The sequence below is a fragment of the Hyperolius riggenbachi genome, chromosome 1 (assembly GCF_040937935.1).
Source record: "Hyperolius riggenbachi isolate aHypRig1 chromosome 1, aHypRig1.pri, whole genome shotgun sequence".
Taxonomy (NCBI): domain Eukaryota; kingdom Metazoa; phylum Chordata; class Amphibia; order Anura; family Hyperoliidae; genus Hyperolius; species Hyperolius riggenbachi.
The window spans coordinates 339,784,917-339,808,217 of NC_090646.1; positions in this window are offsets into that span (position 1 = coordinate 339,784,917).

Consider the following 23,301-nt stretch of genomic DNA (forward strand, 5'->3'; position numbering starts at 1 on the left):
ACCCCCGTGCATCAATACCATAATTAATACATTCTGCTGGGCACCCTCTCAACAGACGCACCTATTGTCTTTACCTCTACCATTTAGATTGTAAGCCTCTGGCAGGGCCCTCCTCCCTAGACTCTATTTTGACAAAAAAACACTGAACTAAACTACTGCTATCACAGACATTTCCATGATCTTGTTTTGCTGTGAGCTCCTTGTATGTCCTACCTTGTATGTTCACCCATTTATCTATTGTGCAGCGCTGTGTAATATGTTGGTGCTTTTAAATACAATAAATAACAATAGTAATAATTACAGGGTCATTTTAAGACCCTCTTTAGGGCGGAGCAGGTAAAAAGGGCACCGACTTAATGTTAATTGCCATAAGTAGCGTCGATTGCCGGTAAAAAGGGCGTCAACAGTGCTCGATAAAATAGCCGGTGCCAGGGGCCGCCCGCTATTCAGAGTGACCAGAGAGTTTTAAGGTGCGTACACACGCACGACAGCAGCCAACGACGGGTCCATCGGCACCTCCTGCTGGGCGGGTTTTCAGCAGTCAGCAGACTGATAAGGCTGTTCCTGAACGATCCGCCGGGCGGATCGTTCAGGAACAGCCTTATCAGTCCGCCGACAGTGCGTACACACGCACTACAATCTGCTGAAAACCTGCCCAGCAGGAGGTGCTGACGGACCCGTCGGCTGCTGTGCGTGTGTACGCACCTTTAGGCAGAGAGGAGGTTTTAGGGTTAGGTGTGTGGGGTGTGTGTTATTTAGAGTTAGGCAGGGGGGTTAAGTTTATGCACCATGGGGGGAGGTTCTTTAGGTTAGGCACCACCCGGGAGGGTCTTATGGTTAGGCATCAGTGGAGGGAGGGATCTGTGTTAGAGTAGAGTTAGGTAGTAGTAAAATATTGGTAAAGATTACTTATATTTTATTATCAAAATTAAGTCATAGAATAACAGTCATTTTTCTAATACTCTGCTAGCAGCTACTGTATCTCCGATGCCCGTTTTACCGGGCACCTTTTTTACATGTACGCCCTTTGGGGCATTTCTTGAAGGGAACCTGTACTAAGTAAAATTATTTAAAATAAACACATGAGGTAACTTCAAATGAACATTACAGTTACCTTGCCATCAGTTCCCCTCAGAAGTGCACCATTTTCTTCTGACAATGATCCCTTCCAGCTCTGACAACATTTTGTCATAACTGAAGTATATCAGTTGCTAAAAAACACACGATTGGTTCACACGATGGCCAGGGGCCCCGGACCTCTCTCACTGGCGGGGCCCCAAGGCCAACACGTGATACCTGGAGGGGAGTGCAGGTGGGCCTGGACCTCTCACACCCAGGCTCTGGACCTCTCACATCCAGAAAACCCACCAACACTGCCTCCATACTGAATGCTAAATTCAACACACACAAGCAATAGAACACAGCAGTACATGCATCCAGCTACATTTGAAATTGGTCAGCAGGTGCTCGTCAGCCAATCAGGATGCACTGTCATACACCCTTTACCTGCCATACCACATCTAGCAGCCATTAGCATTCAGGTGGGAGGCTTCATTTGCACGCCATCGCAAGATTGCGTCGCTAGCAGGACCGCCCCGTGCAGGCATCCCTCCCACAGGGGTCCCTCCCTAACCGCTCACCTGTCCGCCATGTCCTAGAGCTGAAAGAAAACGTTTAAAAACACACGATTGGTTCACACGATGGCCAGGGGCCCCGGACCTCTCTCACTGGCCGGGGCCCCAAGGCCAACACGTGATACCTGGAGGGGAGTGCAGGTGGGCCTGGACCTCTCACACCCAGGCTCTGGACCTCTCACATCCAGAAAACCCACCAACACTGCCTCCATACTGAATGCTAAATTCAACACACACAAGCAATAGAACACAGCAGTACATGCATCCAGCTACATTTGAAATTGGTCAGCAGGTGCTCGTCAGCCAATCAGGATGCACTGTCATACACCCTTTACCTGCCATACCACATCTAGCAGCCATTAGCATTCAGGTGGGAGGCTTCAGTTGCACGCCATCGCAAGATTGCGTCGCTAGCAGGACCGCCCCGTGCAGGCATCCCTCCCACAGGGGTCCCTCCCTAACCGCTCACCTGTCCGCCATGTCCTAGAGCTGAAAGAAAACGTTTAAAAACACACGATTGGTTCACACGATGGCCAGGGGCCCCGGACCTCTCTCACTGGCCGGGGCCCCAAGGCCAACACGTGATACCTGGAGGGGAGTGCAGGTGGGCCTGGACCTCTCACACCCAGGCTCTGGACCTCTCACATCCAGAAAACCCACCAACACTGCCTCCATACTGAATGCTAAATTCAACACACACAAGCAATAGAACACAGCAGTACATGCATCCAGCTACATTTGAAATTGGTCAGCAGGTGCTCGTCAGCCAATCAGGATGCACTGTCATACACCCTTTACCTGCCATACCACATCTAGCAGCCATTAGCATTCAGGTGGGAGGCTAGCATGTACTGCTGTGTTCTATTGCTTGTGTGTATATCAGTTGCTGTCAGTTATAGCTGAGAGGACGACTGATGTGCCAAGTAATGTCCATGTTTCCCTATGGCTCAAGTGGGTAATGTTACAGTTTAACAGTGTGCTGACCAGAAAGCTGTTATGATGTAATGGCCATTTTCAAAATGGAGGACGGAGAATTACCTTGTTCACAGTGGACAAACAGGACGCGGGAAAGGAGAAAGAGATTGAGGAGTAGACTAAACGGGAGGTAAGTATGACTTGTGTATGTTTATTTTGACTTTTAATTTTCAGTTCAGGTTTTCTTTAAGGAAGATTTTTTTTCCACTGTAGACTGTAATGCATTTAGCTAAATTTAAAATGAACCTTGGAAATTACAGTGAAAATCTTTTTTCTCTTTCTTGTTTCAGTTGCAAATCAGCTACATAGAGGTGAGTATTTACTTACATCTGTCAGGGCCCTTTTCCACCTGCAATCGCTAGCGTTCACGCTGAACGCTAGCGATTGCTGAATCGCAAAACCGGCGATTCCCCCGACGTTTGCGGCCGCGATTTTGCTATGCTATGCACTGCATAGCAAAATCGCGGCAATTATCGCTCCGCCGCGCGTTCGCGTTCCCGACAAAAGCGAATCGCGGTAGTGGAAATGACCTACCGCGATTCCTATGTTAAAAAGCAAACCGTAGCGATTGTAAAATCGCTAGCGGTTTGCGGTTTTGCGATTCAGCCAGCGCAAACGCGCTGGTGGAAAAGGGCCCTTAGGGAAGGAAAATAACTTTATTTGCATGAATTTATTATACTATGTAACATCACTAAAAGAGTACAGTAACATAAGATTTAACTTTGAGTGAATTATGTGGATCATTGAAGCCCATTTCCACCAGCTGCTTTTAGATCCCAAAATCGGATCAAACACAGTTTCACCAATTGCAGGGCACTGTGATTATCAATGTAATCACAGTGTCCCATTCCTGCAGCTGCATTGCCTGCTGCATTTTAACTGCATTTTGGAGCTCCAAAAAATCGCTTAGCAAATCACAATGTGCTATGTAATTATCTTACAATTTCCCTATATAATATCCACCCCCTCGTTGGAAAATCCCACACGCAATCCCAGTGTGAATCTTGATTGATCGCAAGAAAAATCACGTTGCAATACGTGGAAAATCAGGTAGAATAAGGGCAAGTCGTAATCCCAGTGCCATTTGTGATCCCCATTGCAAATTTCAGTGGAAAAAGAGCCCTTGCTGTTTTTATTTTCCCTATGCTTAATGTCATCACACCTGGGTAGTTGCCCCGCCCACTCTACCCCATAGGACCCTAACCAGTATAAATTTTGGCTGAAGCCAGCCCCTCCCAGTCTTTTTTCCTCGATCACCTCACCTCATAGGACTCTGTTTGGGCAAGATTTGCCTATAATTTTTTCTTTTAACCCCTACCACACTGTATTTACAGCGGTTGTGCCTATTCTTTTTCTTTCTGAACGCTTATCCCGCAAAAACTATAAATTAGTTTGGGAATCCCCTGTATCTGTTGGTCTGGAGGGGGGTGGAAGCAGCGGGCATATAGGTTTAAATAACCTGAAATGTTGCTATCTACATTTGTTCATGAGTATATACAGTTTTAAATATACTGGACGTAGCGGGGGGACCTGTTCTTACCTATTTCTTCTCCTCCTCCTTGGAAACGCTCATCTGAAACGAACCCAGCTTGTCTGGCCAGCAGTGAGCTCCTGGCGTGCATACCAGTCAGGCTTCCGGGTCGCATCATGCGCTCCAGCGGATCCGGACGGTCTGAATGGTGGAGGCGCTCCAACCGGAAGTGACGCGGAAACCGAGAGCTGGGCGGACGGATCATTTAAAAACCAGTCGGTTTGGGAGCTCACGCTGATACGCGGTTTTCTACACAGTACCAGGATGGACGCAAGCTCCGAGCCGGGTACATCCTCTGCAGGAGTTAGAGGATGTTAGTACTTTGTTTGACACTTTCAGTAGCTGTCTCTAAATCTTATTTCTCTCTCTCTTACCTATTTCATCCCTTCAGCTGATTTGGCTTTAACCACGGGTCCCACAGCATCTATCACAGACCAACCAAGGGGTTTAAGGTAGGGGTTTAAACGGTAGGTTCTTAAAACCCTAAGGCACTGTACTTTTTTAATTGCAAACTTTTTCTGTTTAGCGCCAGGAAACATAAAGAAAAGAAGAAATTAAAGTCAAAGGACAAAGACACAAGATCACCTCCGGCACACAGAGAGAGAAGCAGGACCCCTATAGGACAAGTACGCTATTCAGAACATATAAAGAGATGTTGGGCCTGTGATAGGGAGGCCCTGCCGGATAAGAACGTGTGCAGAAGATGTTTTTCTGAAATGGCCAGAGAGATGGATCAAATACCAATGGATGTCTCAGAGATGATCAAAGCGGCAGTCCAGGAGTCAATGAGGTACTATATCGCATACATTACCTTCACAGAATACAGTTCCGGAACAAATACAATCCTCAGGGAACACAGATGTGGGAGAAATCGCAGCTGGATTCGACTTTGCACTGGTTCAACCATACGTACTAGCAGTACACGAAGCTATTGAGTGGGAGAGTACAGACGATGAGCAAGAACCTTCAACTAGCTCTAAAAAGCTTAATGAGCACTACTCTCACCTTAAAAAGAAAGTGACTGCTTTCCCAATGATGACAGAAATATCAGAAGTAATTAAAGAAGAATGGGAAAAATTGGAAAAGAAACCACCATTAAATAATCGAATAATGAAGTTATATCCTTTTCATTCAGAAGATACAAAATCACTTGACAACCCGCCAGCTGTTGACGCGTCAGTAATTCATCTGGCAAAGCATATTACCCTTCCCAGAGATAATGCTGCAACATTTAAGGATGTTTTAGAGAAAATGATAGATTCAGAGTTAAGGAAAATATATATGATAGCAGGAAAAGCAACGAGACCAGCAATAGCACTCACTTCTGTTGCGAAGGCAATACGGGCCTGGTCCACAAACGTAGAAGAAGCTATCCGAGCCGACGCTGATAAAGATGCTATTATCTCCGCTTTGGACGACTTTAATCTCACAGCGGATTTTGTTGGTGAAGCTGCGGTGGATATCAAAAGATGTTCAGCAAGGGCAATGGTTTTCTCTGTGATAGCAAAGAGGGCCTTATGGCTAAAATCGTGGTCGGCGGAGCAGTCTTCTCGACAAGAATGGTGTAAGATCCCCTACGATGGGGTAAACCTTTCTGGGGAAGAGATGGACTCAGCCATCCAAAGAGTAACTGGTGGGAAGTCTGCACTCATCCCGCAGGACAGAAAACCAAGAAGACCCAACTTCCAGCAGTCAAATTGCTTTTAACAAGCAAGATTTAGATCGGAAAAATCCTATAGACCGAGAAAGGAGTTCAAAAGGAATTGGCAGAGCAGCCATAGTAACTTGCAAAGATTAACAAGACAGAAAACTACTACCCCTTCTACTAGTCAGCAAAAGTCTTTTTGACGGGGACTCCGTCCAGAATTGTCCAGTAGGGGGGCAGACAATTCGGACATATCTGGACAGAAAATATCCACAATCTGTGGGTACAATAAAACATAATTCTGGGTCATCGATGGAGCTTCACCAGGAAACCACCAAAAAAACATTTTGCTCCTACAAGAAATCCAACATCTATTTCGAAGAAACAGATACTTCAGGAATATGTTCACACACTAATTCAAAAGAAGGCAATAATACAGGTCCACCAGGAAGAGAGGGGAAAGGGAATCTATTCCCCATTATCCTTTGTTCTCAAAAAGACCGGAAATTGGAGACCTGTGTTGGATCTAAGGTTCCTCAATCGTCATATAAGATTGAAAAAATTCAAGATGGAGACAATCAATAAGACTATAAGAGTGGATGCTTTCCGCGGACCTAGAAGATGCATATTTGCATATTGCCATATACCCGAAGTTTCAAAGATTTCTAAGATTCGCATAGAAGATTCCCACTATCAATTCACATGCCTTCCCTTTGGGATTTCTACTATCACTAGTAGCTCTTCTTCAACTCAAGGGTCTCCGGTTATTCCATTACATGGACGACCTCCTTCTACTGTCATCAAACGAAGAGACACTTGTTCAACACCGGGAAATACTTCTAGGCACTCTAATTCACTTTGGCTGGAAGATAAACTATCCGAAGAGTCATCTGATTCCAACACAGACAATGGTATTTCTGGGAGCTCCTTTCCAGACCACTCACAATTCGATCAGTCTTCCTCTGGAGAAGATGGACAATATCATTCAAATGATACGTCGTATGATGACATCGAGAACTCTGACAGCAAGACAATGCCTAAGCCTCTTAGGTACACTCACCCCCACTATACAGATGTTACGCTGGGCTCATTGGCATGTTCGAGCTTTTCAATGGGGCTTCCTGAGTGAGTGGGACAAAAAGTATTGGAATCAGAAGATATACATGACCTCCTTGATGAAGAACAGTCTTTATTGGTGGACGGATGTGAACAACTTGTCCAGACATCACTTGATACAGACACAACATGTGATCACAATTACAACAGATGCCAGCCAGAGAGGCTGGGGAGCTCACTGTGGTTCTCTAACGACACAGGGTCGATGGATTAGATCACAGGCTCACACTCAATCAAACATTCTAGAGTTGAGAGCAGTATTATTATTATTATTTAGTATTTATATAGCACTGACATATGCCGCAGCGCTGTACAGAGTATATTCTCTTGTCACTTAACTGTCCCTCAGAGGGGCTCACAATCTAGTCCCTACCATAGTCCTATGTCTATGTATGTATTGTGTAGTGTATGTATCGTAGTCTAGGCCCAATTTAGGGGGAAGCCAATTAACTTATCTGTATGTTTTTGGGATGTGGGAGGAAACCAGAGTACCTGGAGAAAACCCACACAGACACAGGGAGAACATACAAACTCCTTGCAGATGTTGACCTGGCTGGGATTTAAACCGTGTACCCAGCATTGCAAGGCAAGAGCGCTAACCACTACGCCACCGTGCTGCCCAGTATATCCAGCCCTAATCCAACTTCAAGGATATAATCAAAGGACAATCTGCAACATTACAAGTGGACAACAAGACGACAGTCGCGTATATAAGGAGACAGGGGGGAACCAGAAGCATGTCACTACTTCAAGAGACGGCTCCAAAATTGCAGTTTGCAGAGGAGAATCTATGGGATCTAAAGGCAGTTTATATACCAGGCAAACAGAACATATTGGCGGATTATCTGAGCAGAGTGTTCTGCAACAACAACGAATGGAGTCTTTCCACGGAGATATACAAAGGGATCTGCCACAGACTGGGAACAACACAGTTGGATCTTATGGCCACTCCGGAGAGTGCAAAATGCAACCTCTTCTACTCCAGAACGTACTGCAGGCAGGCGATAGCAGTGGACGCATTATCAGCCAAATGGGAGTTCCCGATCGCATTTGTCTTTTCTCCAACTCCAACAATATATCAACTGTTACTCAGATTATACAGGATACTGATTACTGTGATTCCTTTTTGGCCGAACCGAGCATGGTTCCCACTATTATGGGAGATGAAGTTACAATCTCCACTACCTCTCCCATACAGGAAGGATATGCTGACACAGGGATATATACTACATCCGAATCCCAGGAAGCTGAATCTGACAGCCTGGATTTTGAAGGGGAAAGGCTAAGGAAAGCAGGTCACTCTACAGAGGTAATTAACACCCTCCTCAGCTCCAGAAAACCGACCACAAATACCACATATAAGAGAGTGTGGACTAGATTTAAAGACTTTGCGGGTGAACTCCAGTTTCATCCAGCAGAACCAGAACCTAAACATGTATTGGAATTTCTACAAAGAGGTTTGTCAAAGGGTTTAGGGTATCACACTCTAAAGGTCCATGTGTAAGCCCTTTCAGCCACAGCAGGAATTTCCTGGGCAACTCAAACTCTTGTAAAACAATTTTTGAGAGGAGTACTGAGATTGAAGCCTTCAAAAAAGGCCATTTTCCCTAAATGGGATCTACCCTTAGTTCTAGAGGCTCTTACAAAACAGCCTTTTTATCTCTTGCAGGAATCTTCGTTATGGCATATGACATTAAAGAGAATCTGTATTGTTAAAATCGCACAAAAGTAAACATACCAGTGCGTTAAGGGACATCTCCTATTACCCTCTGACACAATTTTGCCGCTCCTCGCCGCATTAAAAGTGGTTAAAAACAGTTTTAAAAAGTTTGTTTATAAACAAACAAAATGGCCACCAAAACAGGAAGTAGGTTGATGTACAGCATGTCCACACATACAAAATACATCCATACATAAGCAGGCTGTATACAGCCTTCCTTTTGAATCTCAAGAGATCATTTGTGTGTTTCTTTCCCCCTGCAGCTATCTTCTACTGAAGTGTCAGGCTGTTTCTTCCTGCAGAGTGCAGACAGCTCTGTCTGTATGTAATTCTTCAGTATGTGAAAGCCCAGCCAGCTCAGAGGAGGATTTATCCAGCTTGTAAAAGATAAGAGAGAAGAGAGAAGCTGCTCTAATACTAAATAATACACAGGCAGTGTGCAGAGAGGGGCCTGGAAGGGGGAGATGCATCACAGAACCACAACACTGAAGAACTTGGCAGCCTTCCAGACACAGGCTGACAAGAGAGAGATAAGTTGATTTATTACAGAGATGGTAATAGTAGAACGTGCTGCAGTAAGCCAGAACACATTAGAATAGCTTTTGGAACTTGTAGGATGATAAAAAACAGGATGCAATTTTTGTTACGGAGTCTCTTTAAGAACCGTCTTTCTAGTGGCCAGGGCTTCAGCTAGACGGGTTTCTGAATTGCAGGCTTTGGGTTGTAAGGAACCCTACTTAACCTTATACCCTGACAGAGTGGTTCTGAGGCCAATCCAACAATTCATCCCTAAGGTGGCTTCCACCTACCACCTTAACCAGGACTGGAATTTGCCAACTTTTAGAGAGCATGATTCAGAGGTAATACACCCATTGGATGTGGGCCTGGCGATTAGAACTTACCTGGAATTGACGGCAGACATAAGAGCAACGGAAAGACTATGGTTCATACCGAGTGGTTATAGAAAAGGCCAACCTGCTACAGTCAGAACTATAGCCTCATGGATTGTGAAAACCATACAGACTGCCTACAGAACTCTAAATTTAAATCCCCCTGAGCAGGTGTCAGCACACTCCACTCGGAGTATGTCAACTTCTAGCAGAAAAGGTCTGCCAGGCAGCAAACTGGTCCTCCATAAATACCTTCATGCGTCACTATAGAGTGGATCTGTCTGTCCAATCCTCTATAATGTTTGGAAACGCTGTTTTGGAAAATGCTTAATCTATGATTCCTTAACATATTTCTTTGTTTGCAGCATAATCTGGTCCCACCATTCTTTATTTTCTAGTTAAATCCCAGGTGTGATGACATTAAGCATAGGGAAAACGGAAAGTTGTTACTTACCTATCGGTAATTTTCCTTTCCCGATGCTTATATGTCATCACACCGGTCCCTCCCTTCATGTGAGCTTCGGTGCTCGAGGTTTACATAGACTGGGAAGGGCTGGCTTCAGCAAAAATTTATACTAGTTAGGGTCCTATGGGGTAGAGTGGGGGGGGGGGAACTACCTAGGTGTGATGACATATAAGCATTGGGAAAGGAAAATTATCGATAGGTAAGTAACAATTACCCGTTATCTGGCCGCTATTCATTTGGGTGCAGGGAAAAGCCGAGAGAGATGGCCCTCCCTGCACAAGGGCATATATTTCCCTACTGATTACCTAATGCCTTCCTCTCTGCATGTAATTCGGTGTCCAGCTATGACCAGTACCCGATTTACGGTGTGTGAACAGCGGCACCCAAATCTAGCACTACGTTGGAGCAGAGCGGGCGCCAAGATTACTTGCTTCGATATGGAGCGAGGTGGTGAAATTGTCCAGTCAAAATTGGATGTGTGTACCAGGCTTTAGTTTCAGGATCTGCGGGACTGTTTCAGGACTGTTGCTCCTGCATGGATTGCTTCATCCCGCAGTTCAGGCTGCAAGTGAATAGGTAACTTATACTAAATCACAAATCCAATAAAAGCAGAACCCCACATGACAGTAAACTCCTGGTTTTCTGCCCAGACAAGTGTGCTCCCCTGCAAGGGACTAGGCACAGACTTCATTTGTCTGAGAAGATTTAAAGTGTACCAGAGATGCCACACTAGCGCTTATTTATACTTCCTGCAGCCCAATGAGCACCATGGCTTCCGTCGCTATCCTCTTCAGCCTCTCCGTTCTGGCGCTACAACTCCCGGTAATCCGGTCAGTCACAGCCAGTCGTGAGCGGTTATGGGACTGGAGCCCAACGAGGGGTGCGCGTGCAGCAAAGCCGCACATGCACAGAAGGCTGCGACTGCCCGGATTACTGGGAGTCATAGCGGCATAATGGAAGGGCCGAAGAGGACGGCGAAGGAGGCCACAATGCTCATGGAGCTGGAGGAAGCCCCAGGTAAGTATAAATAAGCACTAGTGAACCATCTCAGGTTCACTTTAAGCCTGTAGCACAGACAGTCTATCATGCAAGAAGTGGACAGAGTCTGGGCTCCTGACCAGGTTTGTTAACAGTGATGTATTTGCCATTAGACAATAGGCATCTTTACAGACAAATGCAGCTTCTATAGTGTTTACATGTGTCTAGAAAAACACTAGTGTCTGGAATGGGGCTTTAATATATTTTTTAAAATATAGCATAAAGAAAAGCATTGTGGCGCAAGGAAAATGCAAGAAATCTCATACAAACAGAAATATATATATACTGTGGTAAGTAGATGTCCCAGTGCTGTGTAGGAGAGTGTAAAGGACCCATCCCCCTCTCGCAGCATAATGACAGGTTATCCCTCTAGCTGTTGCACGACCTTTAACCTTAGCAAAGGGCTTTCCCATCCAGAATTCGCAGTATGCAGTTTTCTTATAACATTCCTTATCTCCACATCTTCCTACCTATTGTATATATTGACCCCCATAGTTTATCACTGTATGTATTTGCAGCACAGTGCTTAATGAATATTATACCCACCCCCCACTATCACCACCTACATAGCTCTTTCTTCCCTGCCTTTCAACCTCATTTTTTCTTTCCTCTGCTGTCATTCTGCTTTCCTCCCCCTCCCTCTTCTCTGTCCTTCCGCTCACTCCTACACCCCCTCCTGTCTTCCTCCTCTCCCTTCTCCTCCTCCTCCTCCTCCCTGTACATTCCTTTCAGAACTCTGTGAGCCACAGAGGTTTTACTGGCGTCACTGGGGAAAGAGGGAGGGGGTGGTTATGGTTGTGAAGGGGCTCTGAAGGTGTCCAGAACTGGCGAAAGGGTGCTGCTTATGAGGGATTTCTGCATCACTGATTCCCACATATAGGCCAGACTTAAAATCTAACTCTTCCTGAGCCCCGTGGCTCTTTTGAAATCAGTTCTCATTAACCCATTTGTGTTTTGTGTGTGACCACAAAAGGAAGAACCTGAGAAGCGTTGCTGGAGTAATTTGGAGAATTCTTATAGTAAGCACAAGTAAGACTGATGTCTTGTTTTACTTTGCCTACATCTTAGAATAGATAGTATATGGCTTTACAGACCTCCATATAATTATACACATACGATTTTCCTTTATGACATTATGTATTCTATAACTGAAGTAATAATTGGTGTTATTACGACACTTTTATGGCACATTTTCCACAGCAATTTACTGAGCATGTTGAATAATTCATGTGACTAAATCCATGTACACATAGGTCATCTAAAATAGCCATTTGGTATAATTTTGGATGACAATCTATTGTAATGCCATCCCCCATGTTTGCCATTGCTTCTTCAGCAATCCACTTTGGTGGATCTATTCTGATTGTAAATTGCTATTATAACTATTATCGTGTATTATATATACTGTATATATATTACAATCTAATCCCAACCGTAGTCATAGTCATTGCCCTATCATAGTCTAGGGTAGGGGTGGGCAAACTACGGCCCACCAGGCTATTTCATCCGGGCCGCCGATGCAGGGCCAGATTCAATGCCCCCCCTGCAGGTAAACTGGCATTGTTGCATTCAACAGACACCATGACACCTTGCCATTTCACCAGCTGCAGCTCACCTCCAGGCTGTGGGAGTATGTGGGTTCCAGCACAGCAGGGCTATGGGGAAATGGCATCTAGAGCCCTGCACTGGAGACTATGTGCGCCATTTTCCTGTAGTCCTGCTCTGCCTGTCAGCCCAGGACGTGAAGATCGGGAAGCGACACTGGAGAGTCCTCTTAAGTAAGAGCTCCTCTGAGGGAAGAGGTGGCATGACTTTATATATATATATATATATATATATATATATATATATATACATATACTATATAAAAGCACTGCAGAAAATGTTGTTGCTATGTAAATACACAATAATAATAAAATAATAATGTCGCACGAGGTCCACAGGACTTAGCCCAGTAGGTATCGTACCTAAATGTCTTATGATACAGACTAAAATGTAACTTTTAATAAATATCTAAAACATATATACACAATACGCAAGTACGAATTCTAGTGTGTTGACAGGCTATAGGCACACACACTGTTCATATGGGTTTGTTACTGATCCCCCCACCTCCATATGCCACTGTTTGAAAGGGGTGGAGTGTAGCTCACCCTCAAAGTAAACTGTGTGGGTGGGTAATTCAATATGGTTACAGATATACCGCTCATGTGTGGCTTCTGCCGCAAAAAATCACTGTCGTACACAATTTAAAAAAAACATTAGGACTGTTTGGATATACGTATGAATGTACATACACCAGACTGTCTAGCCAGTGTCTAGCCATTTCAGTGCTGGTGCAGTGTCAGTCTCGCACTGTCAACGTACGAATAGAAACTGCCATAAATTTAACATGTAAGTGAAACAAAAAGGCGGTGTACTATGTACAGTTACGTGTCTGACTCAACATGTTTCACCCGAATTGGGCTTTGTCAGGAGTGCTACATACATAACATCAATGTTAACTAGGGACAACAAATCCCTCGAATCTTATGAAAGATTCAAGTATCGTGGATTAGAATCCCCACGTCATTTCCGTGACACGAATCCCGTCATTTGGTCATTAACAACGTGAAAGTAAAAACATGCACACAACACTTCCTGTGTACTGTTCACAGTACACAGGAAAAAGTGGGAGGACATCTAGTGACCAAAAAGTTAAAAGACACCCTACCTACATTGAATTAAATAAAAATAAATAATTCCCCTATTAATAAACCTCTTACCTCCCCCACTCTCCTATAGTTAGCAAAATAAAATCCTAGTAAGAAATAATAAAACACTTGAAAAAAAATGTCATTAAAAAAACACATAAATGGTTACCTTAGGGACCCAACATTTTTAAGGTATATTACTGTTATTTTTGTGAATAAGGGTTTGTAGTTAGTAATATAGAGCTTGATTCACTAGTCTGCGCTGCTAAAACAGCGCAACTTAGTTTGAGCAGCGTGAAAAAAAATCCTCAGCGCACGCTACAGTCTGTGTAGCGTGCGCTTGTAACTTATGCGCTCTCCTGTGTATTAGTGACCGCTCCTTACTCCCACCCTGATCCCTATCATGTCCTGTAGCTGTTTAGGACGTGATCCCCACACTTTGACTGGCCCAATAGGCTGCCTGTCAAGTGACTGTCAGCCTATTGGGCCATGAGGATTTTTACTCGCACTGCTCAAACTAAGCTGCGCTACTTTAGTGAATCAAGCCCATAATGTAAACAAACAACAAAAATGTAAAAAAAAAAACTTTATTTCCACATCAAATATTGTCACCATATATTGTACTAGGGACATAATTTAAATGTTCTAATAGCCAGGACAAATGGGCAAATAAAATGTGTGGGTTTTATCGACAGTAGCATGTTTTTAAAACTATAATGGCCGAAAAATGAAAAAGAATAAAAAATTTTTCTTATTATTCCTGCTAAGATGCATATAGGATAAAATAATTCTTAGCAAAAAGTACCACCCAAAGAAAGCCTAATTGGTAGCGGAAAAAAAAGCCACGATATAGATTATTTCGGTGTGATAAGTAGATAAAGTTGTTGGCGAATGAATGGGAGGAGCGCTGAAATGTGAAAATTGCTCTGGTCCATAGGGAACACCACCTGTAGTGGTCAAGTGGTTAAAGGACCATGCCCTTGAACTTATGGGTGACATTAGGAACAGTAAGGGAGAGATGATATCATCCCCTATGTAACACTTTCCAGTGATGTGCCTCCTTCTCTTTGGGCAGTAGAAGGCATTTGGGTGCCAAGGAGATTTTGCACCCAGATGCCTATATAAGGGCAGTATACACAGGACCCCAGGATTGAGCTTAATTGTGACGAGAAACAATCGTCTAGACTCTAGAATATGTATGTTGCTTACCAGTAACTTTAAAGTATAACAATAGTGCTGTTATCCAAAGTATTACCAACACTCCCTACCTCAAAGATCTCCATGGACAGCCCCCCTGCTCCCCCCTACAATATGCTGCATATAAATACAGAGGTTAGGTAGCTCTCTCACTATCCAGCTACTTAGTGGGTGTGTGACATTATTCTGTATGGCTGTCATGTCAGTAATTGTCACCTAATCATTAGTTGACGACTTCTTCCAGACTTCTTCTGCATGATTATCTTGGACAGAAAAAGTAATCCGCTAGGCTGGATTTCCTTGACCAACTACTGTTCTAGTGCCCTAAAACATGGTTTCACATAATCTCCTAGAAGAAGTTGAAAATTGTATACTCACCTAAAGGTAATTTTCCTTTCCTGGTGCTACTCCATGGCAGCATAGGCATCTAATTAGTATGCTGCCATGAGGCACCTGGAAAGTGATTTTAAACAGAAGATGAAAAATTATCTCCAAGGAGATAATGTGAAACTATATTTCAGGGCACTAGAACAGTAGTTGGACATGGAAATCCAACCTGGCGGATTACTTTTTCTGTCAAAGAAAGTCAGGCAGAAGATTCAATTGCAGATGGATAAAAAGTTATTTTAAACAGAAGATGAAAAATTATTTCCAGGTGCTTCCATGGCAGCATAGACATTTAATTAGTATGCTGCCATGGAAAAGCACCAATAAAGGAAAATGACCTTTAGGTGAGTGTACAATTTTCCTGTTTTCAGCCATCTGCAATTGAAAATGAATCCCCTAAAATAGGTGAAAAAGTACTGTCAAAATTATTCAGAGTATTTCCTTGCTTGCTAGAGGCTTAAAATACATTTTATTGATAAGAAGTGAAAATAACACCTAGGAAAAAACTTGAAGAAAAAGTGAATTGAGCCAGATCGTGTCTTTTGCTCCTGTTCCCTATCTCATTTCCATAGGAAACAATAACAGCAAAGCTGAGCCAGGATGTATGTTGTGCCACTTGGGCTTAGAGCAAGAGGTGGAAGTCAGATAATTCTTTGTACATCCAATTGTCATCTACTGTCTGCAGTTGCCATGACTTCACCCGAAACACCACCTAAAACAGCCTAGTTAACTCTCAAATCCAGCATATTTACTTTATTAGTGATGGCAGAATTGTGAGGTGCCGTGCACACAAGAATGGTCAGATGATTCTAGGTATCGAGTCCTGTTCCCCAGCAAGAATAGCCCATCTCTTCTCAGCTGGATGGAAAAAAGCTAGGATGGGGAGCATGGGTTTCTCTGCTTGGTATCTCTACAGGTGCCCATTAACGGTACGACGCACTTTTTTATGATTGAAAGCAATCGGAAGGTAATTCTTGAATGTCCCATAAACAGGTCAATTAGGATATTTTCTCTATTCATTTACAATTGTAAAATCCAACTTTTCAGTTGACAATTCAGGTGACAATTCAACTGAATTGTCGGTTCCAATCGACCAAAGAATCATTTCACAACAATTTTCACCAAACACTGCACTGTTTTCTGTACAATTCAGTCATAAATGTTGTGTAGAAAGATCACATCTGATGAAAATATTGTAGTATCGGCCAGCGAAGGATTACAGATGCAGGGCATTAAGGGAACAAGAAAACAGTGTGATGTCTGTTATTTAATTTACTTCAAAGTTTACTTTAAAACCAATGCTAATGTTTTCTTTTTAATCCATAAAAGTAAGTGAACTGCAATATTTTCATAGGAAGAGACCAAATTCTATTCACATCCACACCCATAAAATGGAGAATCCTTTTAAAAATTGGCATGCTAACATTCAAATCCCTACACAACCTAGGCCAAGAATATCTGAAGGATTTGTTGCAACTATGTCACACTTCCCACAGCCTCAGATCAAAAGGATCCAGTAACTTGACCACTCCCAAAGTTCAACTAAAAACCTTTAGTGCCAGAGCTTTCTGTCATGCTGCTCCTAACCTGTGGAATGCCTTGCCAAACATAATCAAGGCAGCTCCAACCCTGGACACTTTAAAATCAAAACTGAAAAGCCACTTGTTTAGTCTGGCATTTATGATCACATAACGTTTTACCTTGTACACATCACTATGTACTGATATTTATGTACTTTGGGACCTATGGGACAACAGCACTTTACAAATGTTTTGGTATTGTTTTTGTCCTCCATAGGGTGGGCAGGAAGATTCAACAGATCTCCTTACCACATTTAAGCTGGACCCTTCTCCTTGCCAAGTGGTACCAAGAGACTGATTCTTGTCAGCATTGGGTATCAGTGTTTTGAGTGAGGAGCCTCCTTTTCTGGCACCCCTTTCTGTAGAATCTCATGTTGCATTGCATCCAGTTAATAAAGTATTGCATACTGGAGCTTTTCTCCAGGTAGTAGTAATTTTCCTGAACATATATTGCAAACCAAGAGATAATTATTCTGGGTTGCTTCCTTATCATGTAAGGAATGAAAAACCCAACTGCTTTGCAAAGCTGCCTCTCACAGGCTAGTCCAGGATACTCTTGTACACCCCAAAAGAAGACCTACTGAAGTCTTCATTATCAGACTTAATTGCCAGGCTCCCAACCATTTAAGGACTTAAACTTGGAATAAGAGGTAAATGATAGCTTTTGTGCCAGCTCCTTAAAAGCCCTGCCACTCAATTTGCTCTGAAAGGTGGAGTCCTGGAATGAAATTGGAATGGCAGAAGTTGAAGTGCAAGAACCTCAAGTACATTGACCTTGGATAGTGGGGTCAGATCAGGCTCCAGAGTGCTGGAAGATCATCTGCAGGGTTGATTAGCTGCTTTTTGTAACATGTAGCCATTTATCTGCATCGTTTACTAATTACTGAAGCTTTGATGGCATTCTCATGCTTTGAAGTCTCTAGGAATGGAGTGCAAAGAAAGCCTGTACACTGGCTAGATACAGTTCATTGAGTAATATATTGATCTAACTTCACTAGGCTATGACTATGCAGAAACGTAGTGATGCATAATAATGCCCTGTAAATCTGCTTTTTGTTGCTTTGCATACTACATGACTGCTGAGAGTACTGTGACAAGTGTATGTTTAATGAAATAACTGTCTTAGCTAGCATAGGTATGCAATGTGTAATATACTGTGATTTGTTGGGGGGGGGGGGGGGAGCAAGGGCTTGGTTCCTGCTACAGAAAGGGTCAGCTTAATTCTGGGGATGGTAAATCATTCAATGGGGGTGGGTTTAAGCCTCCTCTTCCATGGGTGTTTGGTATGCTGGTGTTTCATCGTGAGGTACCAGCATAGGATGAGTAACCCGGAGGTGCAGTTAGTGTTTTTGCCACATGATGGCACTTCATTAATAGAGTCTATAAATATTGCTCTTCAGCTGCCTCGATCAGGAACAGAGGACTTAATTTGCAATTTCTGACAGGAAAACACTAAAGAGCCACTGTATCGAGCATTTTTACATTATGTGGCCACTACAATCATTCAAGTAACAGCAGAAGAAAAAAATCGCCAGTATACTTTGTGTCAAATAAATGCTGGGAAATACCACTTTGCAATATCTGACAGCTCCACATCTGTCAGCAATGATGCTGACAAGGATATGGATTCCCCTCTTCACCTATTCCATTTAATTGCCATTATTTCTCTGCACACAGCTGCAGACCTGTCATGAATGGTGAAACAAGGGTCAGAGAATCTTGTCAGGCTAGAGACACAGAGTGAAGAGGGGGATCCCGTCTGCAGCAGCCCTGCTGACAGAAGAAAAGGTGCTGTCACATTTAGAAATCAGCTTTACTGGGTATTTTCAACAAGTATTTATTGAAATATTTTAGAAAAATAGTACAGTATTTCCATAAATACAGCTAAAGACAAAATTAGCACACGTCAAAGTGAGTATAAAAATTGTTACAGAGTATATCATAAAAGTGTAACTGTAGGTCATGTTCTGGTAACAAGGCACTAGATCATCATGGCACATAATATAATTTATACCACACATGTAGATATTCCAAGCCCGAAAAACAAATCTCAAACATCATCATTGTACGGATAGTGAGATAATAGCCACTCTGACCAAGGAGACCACACCTTAAGGAAATATTTATCTCTTTTGGGAGAAGGTGATCTTTTCTAACAAGTAGATTTCCTGAAACTTATTTTGGGGGCTTCAACACTAAGGGAGGGTGACTTCCATTCTTTGGCTATAATGGCCTTGGTAACATTACGAAATTGAAAAATTGGACCAGTGAAGCGTTTTGTCATTTGTCTAGTGAAGGAGCTTTTCTATGGAAGATGGCAACCCAGGGGTCCAGGGGCAACTGATCCTCAAGAACTTATGTAGCCAATAGGAAGCACTCCTCTCAAAGACACTGAACCACTGAGCATTTCCACCAACAGTGGACCTGATCTGCATGTGTCCCGGCTGCATCCCTTTTTACTGGGTATTTTTGTGATATAGCATAATGACAATTTTATTCTTCTGCATCTACATGCATGGTTGCAAGGGTAGCAAAATGTTAAACTATTCACTATAGTGGCTCTTTCATCTGTCACCCAGGTAGAGCTCAACAGGTGACATCTCATGTCACACTGACCTCTTCATTGATCCTGTTAGAGGGGTTTGTCCAACGTTCAGGAGAGTGACAGAAGTGTGGCAGTGTTCAGTCAGATATTTGGAACTGCCCCAATGGGTTACTAGAGCTTCAGTATGGGTGTGGGCTCATAGATAACAAATGTATGGGTGTGGGTTGGGTAAAGTTGGATGTAGATCTTTAAATGCAGGCCAACAAAGGACTCTAACTTATACTATCACAGTAAAATTTTCCATATAAATCAAACTTTGTTGAAGCAGATAATTATTATGTTATTCAATACCATAACCATTAAAGCAGAGCTAATTCTGATAAACTGTCATGCAGATATAGGATCTTCCACAGTGTGAAAATATCAAATATTTTTATCAAATATTTTTACTTGCAGAATAAGGCCAGTATAATGGTAGTGGCAGAAGTTGTGCTGTTGACTGTGAAGGACTTCTGAACAGCATGAGGAAGCTACTGTACCTCATGGAAGAAGAATAACTATTTGGCAGAAGACAATAGTTCCACATTAAGGCTGGTACACAAATCCAATTTTGATTGGTCAGTCACTGGCCAATTTTATAATGTCCGTAAAGTATGAGAGCTTACCAACACAATCATTGGCCATTCAAAACTCAATGTGTTCTTTCTTTTTCTTCTGCTTCCCTTTCTACAACTTATCTTTTCCTTTTCTTTTCCATCCTCTTCTGATCATTCGCTAGCTTTTTAATCAACCATGCAGAGCCAAGGACAAGGTTTCACAAGAACTGTAAAACACATTTTACATTTTCTGATTACAGTTTCTGATCCAGAATGTATGTCTTTCCAATTTATTTTACAGCCTAACCTACATCTTGTTGCTCCGCTTTATCAGAGCCAACAATTCCTGTCAGTAACACCTTTTACATTCACAGAGTATATGGTTTGATTAACTACACAGTGGAAAAGAAAGGTGGTTTATTTTGCACTCACCATGGATGTAGGTCTGCTGCCTATCGGCCAATCACCCCAGCCTCCCACGTGGATGTGTGTGTGCAAACTAATGATGTGAAAGCAGAAACTATGTTTTTTACTATTTTTTTTATTTTTTATTTTGTAAAACATTGTCCTTGAATCTGTATAGCTGATCTTTTACATTGAATAATGAAGTAAAAGTTATGTCTATATTGTAAGTACAATTTACTATGTCCAGTGTCCGATACCTCTGTAATTGTTCTTGTCACGGTCACATAGAACATTTTAAAGGTTCCAAAAACTTTCAAGCTTGTCTGTATGTAACACTGATATACACCACACATTACAGTAAAACCTTGGATTGAGAGTAATTTGGTTTAAGAGCTCTTTGTAAGACAAGCAAAAATGTTAATGAAATTTTGAGTTGATAAGCAAGCAACTTCTTGATATACAAGCACAGAACGTTTACAGACGTCACATCAACACAACTGGGTTCACCTCCCATTGACACTCCAGGATTAATTTGAATTTAGGGACTGTACGATGTTACATTTCCATGAAATTATGAAAAGTAGGCAAAAGCAACTGTCATTGGATAAGTTCCTTGATAAAGCCACACGGAAAAAAAAAAAGGTTGGTGCGAGCCAACAAATAGCAATGATTCTGTTAGTTACAGCTAGTCATGTTTACATTTCTACTTTATACAGTACAGTACTTAGTATTAAATATTTTTCTATAATTTATTTGGAGTTGGGGTACAACTTATCTGAGTTTCCATTAATCCTTGTGGGGGAATTTGCTTTGATTTAGGAGTGCTTTGGATTACAAGCAGGTCTGGATTTACATTATAGGATGTCCTGGCACCTGCCCTCCATGAGACTACAAATCCCAATTGAAAGTGTGCTGGCTGTCCCAGATGTCACTTCTCCCTTACTTTCCTTGCCTGTCCTTGCCTGTCATAAGTAGCTAGAGGTGTCCCTTGGCATTAGGTAGTCAGAGGTACCCTCAGTATTAAGAAGCTAGTGGTGCCTACCCAGTGGAATGCTGAGAGCTGGGTGAGTAACCTCTAATTTACACTCAGCTCAGGACTCTGCATAGGGAGGAAGAAAGGCAATAGAGGAGGGGAGTGAGCCGCCTTTCCATCATCAGGCGCCAGTAGGCACGTGCCTACAGGGCCTTATGGTAAATCCAGCCCTGATTACAAGCATGCTTCTGTAACGAATTATGCTCACAAACCAAGGTTCTACTGGATATAAAACCTTTCCTACATGTCTGTGTCTACAGAGGAACTAAAAATCTAATGTTATTACCTAATGTCAGACCAGAGGTTAATTATTACTAATGGGAGAAGAAAGAGAGACAAAGGTTAGCAGCAACCAATTTAGGATGTGCAGTTACTGCATACAGGGCATAAGGCAACTATAAATGCATGTACAGTAAAATGCATTGTATACAGTATACTGTTATGAGGGGGAAACATGAAAGCTGTACTTTATAGGTGGCCATAGATGTAGCAATGTTGCAGCCCAATCGACCATCCGATTTGATAATTTTATCGAATCGGAAGAAAATCGGTGCCACAACAAACATTACAGATCAACGATTATAACAAACTTTTTTTTGGGGGGGGGGGGGGGTAGCAGCGGAGTATGGGCAGCCAACAGATATCTCTCTCTGATCAGATTCCATCAGAGAGATCTGTGTCTTGGTCCATCTGCCCATACATTTGAAAATGTATGGGCACCTTATAAGTTACTTTTGTTATCATTATTATCATTATTACTGTTTGTGTTTTATTCTGAGATATTATTGTAGGCAGCATATTATTAATACACTGAATATACTATCTGCTTATTGTTGGTATTGTTTGCATAACATTGGAATTTGCCAGTCATTGGGAATATCTGCATGATATTAATATCTGTTTTCAGAAATATTTGCAAATCATTGGAATTTAATGATGGTGATATCAGCATGGTATTGCTATCTGCCTGTTATTGGTAACCCCTGCAGCAAAACATCAACAACCGTTGTATTCTCCTAAGAACCATATATGAGGTCTATTGCATGAGTAAAGAAAGTGTTGTATATTAGCCCTTCACACACTCCAATGAGTTCTGGGTCACCATGAGCTTGCTGGTTAGTCTGTACCTCTTGGTGTTACAAGCCCTACTCCATAGAGCCAAATTAATCCATGCCATGCACTGATGAGGATCAAACAATCCGAAACAGTCAGTATGCATGTTGGATTATTATGGCTCTGTACAAATTAACAAACTGACACATCATTGCATTCCAGCGGATCTGGAGGTGTGTTTAGCTTCTAAGGGTAACAATGGTTAATTTGCATATATTCAGCAGTGATGCACTGGGAGACATCTCAAGCTCACTCCAACCTGAATTATCGCAAATTCTTTCTGTTTTAAGAAAGTAAACTTTCGTTTTTCTTAGTATATTAAAACAGTGCTGTATAGTAAAACAGTGTCTAAAACACGTAACCTAGATTCACATACTTTAATTTGGCCTCAGTATTTGTTCTTATCCACAATCTCTCATGGCTATACCCAGTTTTCACCACAGCATGCCCTGCGCTCTTTATGTCCACCTCTTGACTGGTGCCCAGAGGTAGTTCAGATCTTCTTGGACTCTATCCACACCTCTGATCACTTTGCAATGGTTTTGCTTTAAATGATTGCACATATCTGGGTTTGTGTCTGTGTCATAACCTGGATATGCAGTTGGCCCCGGATCACAAAAGAATGATTTGAATAATCCTAAAAACAAAACTAACATTAGTTTCTTAGGGGACTTGCTATGGCTGTGATGAGACGAGCCTTTTTAATGGAGGCACTGCTTCATATCACAGTACTGCAA